We start from the raw sequence: 8,355 nt of genomic DNA, 5'->3' as shown, positions 1-8,355 counted from the left end.
GATTTGAACTCATTTGCATTGTGATTAAAATCAGAAGTTGTAAATTTATTTGTGAATTTACAACATAATTGCAAGTATGGTTTTGTAATACAGAAATCATGTTCGATTTTCTCTGTTTTGTCAGATATGGTGAGTTAAACAGCCATTAAACACTACATAATTTTACAGATAACTTTTAAAAACAATTTCCAGAGTTACTTGAGTGGTTTCTAAAAACACCAACAACCCATTTTTCTATAAGCCGTTGCTATGTGAGTGACATTGAAATGATCACTAATAGCTGTCATATTCAGAATTACTGGGTGAGTTGCATAAAGCCAATAATCCTCCAACATTGTCCCTCAAAGTATTTATAGGGCCTGGTGCACCATCACTATAGAGGAGCCGATTCTCAGCAATATTTACTATTGCCTTCATCACATCTTCCATGGACTTTACCACAGGCTGCCAGAGGATGAAACGTTGTGTTTGTCTCTCCAGTACAGTGACTCTTCCACTAAGAACACTCAGAAGGTTCACAGCTCTCCTGACCACTTCCTGAATTTCAGCTGTGCCTGTTAGATGCTCTTGAACCTCATCAGTCTTCCTCTCAATCCTCTTTAGTGCTTCATTGGCCTGCTCAATTTCAGTCTGTGTCTTAGAAATGATTCCCTCGTAATGAAACACTTTTGCAGTCCAGTTCCTCACTTGAGACTCACAGTTTTGTTTCTCCCATTCAGCATCTCTCACGGCATTTGAAGCTTCTTCAAATCCCCGCTGTCCCTCACTAATCATTATTGGACCTAGAGAACAGAAATATCTTGAATACACATCAGCCAAAGGGAAAACAATGCATAACTTCACAAATTGTTAAATTCAGAGTGATGGTAAGAGTAATGTAATACTCACCAGCAATCCATCCAATAATTGGTATTGCAAGCAGTGCTGCCCCTGCAGTTGCTACATCATTACATGTGTTCATTCTGTCTTGATGTGCTCTTATGGCATAATTTGCTGATTCTACACTTCTTTCAGCCTGCTCCAAAGCTGCTTTGGAATGCTCTAATGATTCCTCAGCAGACTTCTTCTTTATGCGCAAATTATCCATGGCCAGACTTTTCTCTTTTTTTCTGCTGCTCAACATTATGTTTCTCTCTAATAAGCTGCTCCATGCTTTCATCTAAATATCCCAGTTTTTCTTTAATCATTGTCTCAGATGTTTTCAGGCACTGCTCAGCATCCTCTATATGCTTCCTAATTTGGTTGTAATTGGAGCATGTGTCAGTGTTGGGACTGATATGTGCTTTCTTGAGGGACTTGCAGATGTTACAGATAGAGACAATTCCCTCATTTAGAGGCCTAGAAACTGCCTCCATAGATTGTACATCCTTCACACCGCAGGTACTAATGTAAGGGGAGGCAAAAATATTAAAGGAATAGTTTACCCAACAAATAAAAATGGGGTAACACTTTCTACGAAGCCCATATTTATAATACATTATGAATGCATGAATGAATGCATAATGCATTATAAAAAAAACTTATAATATGTTATATCATCTTATGAATATTAATAAGAACAGTTTTAATGTATTATAATATTTACTTATTTTGTGGTTATAGCATTTAAGAGTATGATGATTTATAACACACAGTGAACACGTTGCATCCACTTAAGTTACAATGGATTATAAGTCTCATATCTTGCCATCTTTCCTATGCTACTTTACTTATAGCCATCAAAGACCACTTATAAGTATAGTAATAATAATAGTAAAAAAAAATGATCAAACAGCCATAAGATCAGATATCAGATCAGATGAATGTGTAATATGACACATTGGCTTTGAACTATTTTTATTGTAATATCAGTTTGATTATTTTGACGGTACTCTTTAGACAGCTGTTGATAAGTAACTCTGCAACTACATGTCAACTAGCAGTCATTGGAGTATTAGTAGTATGTCTGCTAAATATAGGCCTATGCTAACACTTTATTTTGATGGCTCCACAACAGACAAACTGACTATAAGTAACTTTGCAAGTACGTCAACATTCTACGTACCTTAACCTTAACCTAAGCCTACTAATACTCTAATGAGAGTTAGTTGACATGTAGTTGCAAAGTTGCTTATAGTCAATAGACTACGGGGACCATCAAAATAAAATTTAACCTAACATATAAACATTGAATTTTTTTCAGTTTAAATTATTAACTAGCTCACATCAAAATTAATTTTAGCCTCACAGGGAACACTCAAATAACACTCCACATCTAACCACTTACAAGATGTAGTAAGATACTGTGCAGATCTTAAATAAACAATGTCAAGATATATAGTCCATTATAATGTCATGGTTTTGTTCATGTTTGGTTTAACTCTTTAGTTAATTTGCTCGTTAGTCATTATTAGTTAACTCCCTTCACCTGTTTTCCCCTCATCAGCTGCATTACTTAAAGTCTTCTTTCTGTTCAGTAGTTTGTCGGTTATTGTTTGATGGTACGACTACCCTGAGTTGTTTCCTTGCCTGAGTTTCATGTGGATTATAATATTAAAGACTTTCTTTGTGGATTATTCTTCCTCGTCTTCTTCGACTTCCTAAGAGAGACCGTAACAGAATAACCGACCCTCAAATTGAGTATCAAAATAGCGGGGTTTTTCTTTCTCTTTTGTTTTTGTTTCTCCCCTCTCCCGGAATGGATATCCCAGCTGTTCTACTCCTGTGCCTGGAGCAACAGGACCGTTCGCTGGAGGACCATACCATGGACTTTTTCGATCTGGCGTGCCTTACACACTTCCCTGACTGCTCGCTCTGCGTATTCTATCACACCAGCCTGAGCGAGCGGTGTAAGGCACGCCAGCCAGCGAACGGTCCCAAGGAGGATTTCGCCGCTTTCGTGGAGTGGGTGCTGGAGAACAACGGATTTCCATTCACCTTCTGCCCCACTGAGGAGGATATCTCCAGTCCCACTCCCGAACCAGAGACCAGCCAGCCGTCATCCTGCTGCACGGAGCAAATGCCTGAGCCCACCGCAGACGGAGAGCCTGAGCCTGCCGCGACACGTGAGCCAGCGAGCATACCCGCTACTGAGCCTATCGTCGCCCCGGAGCCTGAGCCTCAAGACCGGTCTGACCAGGTGCGTGAGCCGGCAACATCGCCCGTCCCTGAGGGAGTACTGGTGGAGATTGAGGACTTGGAGGGAAGCCCCGCCCACACTGAGGGTGAGCTGCAGCCGGCCTCTGGGATGTATTATGAGGAAATAATGGGCATTTTTCAAATGGACTTAATAGACTGGTTTGGGGAGGTAATACCCAGTTCTCCTGCGTCTCCGCTGGCTCCGCCCAGCTCCTGTTCTCCGGTGTTCCCTACCAGCCTCTCTCTCCCGCCTTCTCTTCAAAAACCAGTCAGTTCCTCAGTCCCATCTCCTCTGGTGCCTGTCAGTCCCTCAGTTCACCCTCAGTCAGCGCCATCTAGGCGCTCTGATCCGCCTCTGGACTTCCAGTCTCCAGCTCCGCCTTAGCGTGAGGATCCCCTGTCTCCGCCTCCAGCCTCCGAGCCCTGGACTCCACCTCGGTCCTTCGAGCCATCGGCTCCGCCTTGGCTCCTAGCTCCCTCGTCTCCACCGTGGCCCGTCATCCCACCAGCTCCACTGGGCTCCCTCGTCCTTCTGGCTCCGCCTTGGTCAGTTGTCGACCATCCGCCTCCTCGGGACTCCACTCCTCTGGCTTCGCCTCGTCACTCCGTCCCTCTGGCTCTGTCAGGCTCCTCCTTCCCTCCGGCTCCGCCTCCATCCTCAGTCGCTCCGGCTCCACCGCGGTCTTCCAGAGCCCCGCCTCCACCACGGTCAGGCTCCTCCCTCCGTCGACTCCACCTTGGGCTGCTATCCTGGCTGGCCTCTGGATCTCCATCTGGCTCCTCCTGCTCCGGGCTCCTCCGTGGCTCCTCCCTCCATCCACTCCGCCTTGGCCCTATGAACTATGCTCCTTTTCCATTGCCTGCCTACCCTGAGTTGTTTCCTTGCCTGAGTTTCATGTGGATTATAATATTAAAGACTGTCTTTGTGGATTATTCTTCCTCGTCTTCTTTGCCTTCCTTAGAGAGACCGTAACATATAAATGCAAAATTGTAAATGTGTGTTATAAATAATCTAGGGATGTCAATCGATTAAAATTTTTAATCTAATTAATCACATCTCGACTCCACCGTGGGCCGCTATCCTGGCTGGCCTCTGGATTTCCATCTGGCTCCTCCTGCTCCGGGCTCCTCCCTCCATTCACTCCGCCCTGTCCCTATGAACTATGTTCCTTTTCCATTGCCTGCCCCACGCCCGCCTCCTGAACCCCCACCCTCCCTCCTCTGTTGGACTGTTGATAGGCGTGAGGACGAGCCTTCCGGGAGGGGGGCAAACTGTCATGGTTTTGTGCCTGATTGGTTTAGCTCTTTAGCTAATTTGCTCGTTAGTCATTATTAGTTAACTCCCTTCACCTGTTTTCCCCTCATCAGCTGCATTACTTAAAGTCTTCTTTCTGTTCTGTAGTTTGTCGGTGATTGTTTGATGTGACGACTACCCTGAGTTGTATCCTTGCCCGAGTCTATGTGGATTATACTATTAAAGACTTTCATTGTGGATTATCCTCATCTTCTTCGCCTTCCTTTAGAGAGACTGTAACAATTGGTCTGTAATGTAACTAATTCTCCAGGATCAGGATGTTTTTTTTTAATGAGAGGCTTAATAACAGCCAGTTTGAAGGTTTTTGCGACATATCCTAATGACAATGATGAATTAATGTTATTCAGAAGAGGATCTATGACTTCTGTAAGCACCTCTTTTAGTAGCTTAGATGGAATATGATCTAACGTTGTTGGTTTAGATGATTTAACAAGTTCATACAATTTTTGCTGTCCTATAGCAGAGAATGAATGGAATTGTTTCTCATACACGCAATAATATAACGGACTCACGCGTGCTTACTGTACGACTCCTGTATGCCACTGCAATCGTCTTTACCTTGATTGCAGTCTTCATCCATCAAAACTTTACTAACGAGACTGGTTATCCAGTTGAGAAAACGTAGTTCGCGTCTCATCTGGCCATACAGCAGTGGGATGTCTTGACATTCCGTTCAGTCTGTACTTCACACAGCGCAACGTGTGAGGGCTCGCGCTCTTCAGAGACAATCACAGAATAAGACAGAGCTTGTGTTTCTGTTCTCTCTACAATCTCTGATGTAATCAGCCTGGTTTCCTTTATATTAGCACTGTTTTGGACGGATTGTTTGAATGCATTCGCTTACTGGATCATTGGACTGAAAACTTTACCGGAGTTTAGCGGCTTAAAATGATCTGATCGCAAGCAGAGAAGCAAAATTGGGTTAAAGGGTTAGAATAGAAATTGTGCTTTAGTAATTTTGCGTTAATTGCGTTAAATTATTTTAATGCGTTAAGGATTGTAAAATTAATCGTATGCGTTAACGCGTTAACGATGACAGCCCTAAAATAATAATAATCTTAAAAGTTATAACCACAAATGCGTAAGCATTATAATGCATTATAATTGTTGTTATGATTATTTATAGGATGATATAACATAGTATACGTTTTTTTTATAATGCATTATGCATTCATTATAATGCCTGAAGAATACCCTTATAATGTATTATAAATATGGGCTTCATAGAAAGTGTTATCAAAAATTGCCTCAAAGCCTTTATAATGCATTATAAAGGTATTCATAATGTATGTTATAATGCATTATATATTTTTTTATAAATACTTAACCAAAGTTAAAAAGCATTAGAATATTTGAAGGTTTTTTTGTTTTTTTTTGTTTTAACACATAATACTTTTCTAAAGGTGCAGCAATGAATAGATAAGTATTATAAATGTGGTTACAATTATTCATGAAATCATACAATGCGTTATAAGGGCTATGAGTAAAGTGTTACCAAAAAAAAAAAAAATCCTGAATATTTTCTAAGCCCAAGGCCATCCAAGATGTATATGACTTTCTTTCTTCAGCTGAGGAAGAAATGCACGTTGATAAAGTCCAAGGCAAGCAATTATTTTTTATATATTATTTTATTTTTTTCTGAAAATGATTGATAATTTTGCTAGAAAATACCCTTATTTGTTGGCTGGGGTCATGTGAATGGTCCCACTTTATATTAGGTGGCCTTAACTACTATGCACTTACATTTAAATTAATAATTTGATACAATGTACTTATTGTGTACATACATGTTTTTACATTATACTTAGATTTTAACAAATACCTGCATGTAATTACATCTGTAATTACATTTACACTGTTGACCCAGCCCTTACACCTTAACCCACACTTAAACCTACCCATACCACCAAACCTGTCCCTAACTTTACCCGTATCCCACCTCAATAGCAGCAAAAGTGTTTTGCAATACATGATGAACACAATAAGTACATTGTACTTATTTTTTTATTTAAGTACATAGTAGTTAAGGCCACCTAAGCGGGACCATGTGAATGACTTTGAAACTGCCTAAATATGTATTTTGGACCATCAAATATCACTTGCATTAGATCAGGGCTGTCCAAACTCGGTCCTGGAGGGCCGGTGTCCTGCAGAGTTTAGCTCCAACCCTATTTAAGCACACCTGAACCAGCTAATCAAGCTCTTACTAGGCATAGAAACTTCCAGTCAGGTGTGTTGAGGCAAGTTGGAGCTAAACTCTGCAGGACACCGGCCCTCCAGGACCGAGTTTGGACAGCCCTGCATTAGATGGAGAAAAGTCTTAGAATGTTTAACTCCAAAACCTTCATTTCTTTTCGGCTGAAGAAAGAAAATAACATATATCTATACACTGGGGGTGAGTAAATAATCAGGAAATGTTACTTTTGGGGTGAACTATTCCTTTAAAGACATTAAACCACATTTAAATTGTATATACAACACAAAGAAATACTCATGGAAAACTTACTCATGCCTGTGGAATTGGGTCATTTTTCCTATTACACACAAACACAAAAGGGACTATCAGTAAGCTTTTTGACAATGAGTTCTGACACAATAATGAAAGTAATAATAACTGAACTTGTGTTGTCCTAGATGTTATTTTCTAATCACAATTTAAAATAATTTAAATGCAACATTCAATATCTTGAAATAAAGTGTTATTTATAGACAATTTTAGCTTTAGGACTGACCTTAAGTAAAAAGGTCAGTAAAATGTAACATAAATAAGAAAAAAAAGGCAGTATTAAAATTTCTGTTATTCAGACCAAAGAATACAGCTATGTGCTATTTTGCATGCATATTCATTCATTCATTCATTCAGCTATCTTAGCTCATGGCAACTACTCTACACCCCTGGTCCTCTTCAATCACTTTTGACAGAAAAATTGTATTTATTTATTTGTTTTACTTATTACTTCATCAGAATGGCATGGACTTTTGTGGCACAGGTAATATGAACACACACAAAAAATAGACATGATTGGAAAAGGCTAAACTGTCTTTAAAAAAAAAAAACAGTTTTTTGGTCTCTTCTGAGTATGATTTTGGCTGTGACCCATAAACAAAGAGCACCAGAGGACTAGTACAGAAACTGATGATTCCATAAAGTCAGTGCATATCTCATATACTGTTGGTAATCTGTTAACAGAGAATTTATAGTTTTTAAACATGCTGAAACATACTCAGCATACACACAACCAGCACAAATATAAAAGTCATTCAGCTATTTTTTTTTAACTCCTCATCTAGTATTTCAGTCAATTTTACATCCTTTCAAAAGCATCATTATTGCAAGGTTTTAGCTATAACTAGTTTCAATATTTCCACAAACTTGATAATATAAAGACTGCAATTTAAGTAGCTCTTAGTGCTCACCTCAGTTTGACTCCTAATGACCTCCCAAAGAGTGCAATAAACATATCAGTTTCAAATAAGTTCAAATTAGCACCTTTTTAATTTTACTTAAAAAAAAAAAAAATTGTGTTGCAATGTATTTACATAGATTCAGTACATTCGGTGCTGTTATATAATCAATTAATTTAGATGTTACTATTTGAAGTATATATTAGTGTACAATTTGTTTTTGTTATAATTAAGTCATTTATTGTAAATTGTTAACATATATCACATAGACACTTGTGCAATAAACGTGATACTTCAAAATGTCTTTAAAGAAAGGAATAAAGCAAAATATGTATGACTACCATGCCTAGCCAACCTGATCTCACAGAATTCCGTGTAATGACCACGGACCATGCACTGTTGTCATAGTTCAATAATGATAATTCACTAAATGTTGGTGGGTGGAAAGATGGTGTGAGCCCACTTTGACAGATGTATGATGAAACGAACAAACTACTTTGGCCTATAGCCTAAATAAC

The 8,355-nt window shown here is 39.4% G+C and overlaps 1 pseudogene; it reads right to left on the bottom strand.

Moving 5' to 3' along the window:
- Positions 1–273: 273 nt before the first annotated feature.
- LOC107685593 (uncharacterized) lies at positions 274–2,519 on the bottom strand (annotated as a pseudogene).
- Between the last annotated feature and the right edge of the window lie 5,836 nt (positions 2,520–8,355).

This window comes from Sinocyclocheilus anshuiensis, unplaced genomic scaffold, assembly GCF_001515605.1.
Source record: "Sinocyclocheilus anshuiensis isolate Anshui unplaced genomic scaffold, SAMN03320099.WGS_v1.1 scaffold185, whole genome shotgun sequence".
Classification (NCBI taxonomy): Eukaryota; Metazoa; Chordata; class Actinopteri; order Cypriniformes; family Cyprinidae; genus Sinocyclocheilus; species Sinocyclocheilus anshuiensis.
Note: the sequence above shows the minus strand (reverse complement) of the source record. Positions and strands in the feature narration are given on the sequence as shown.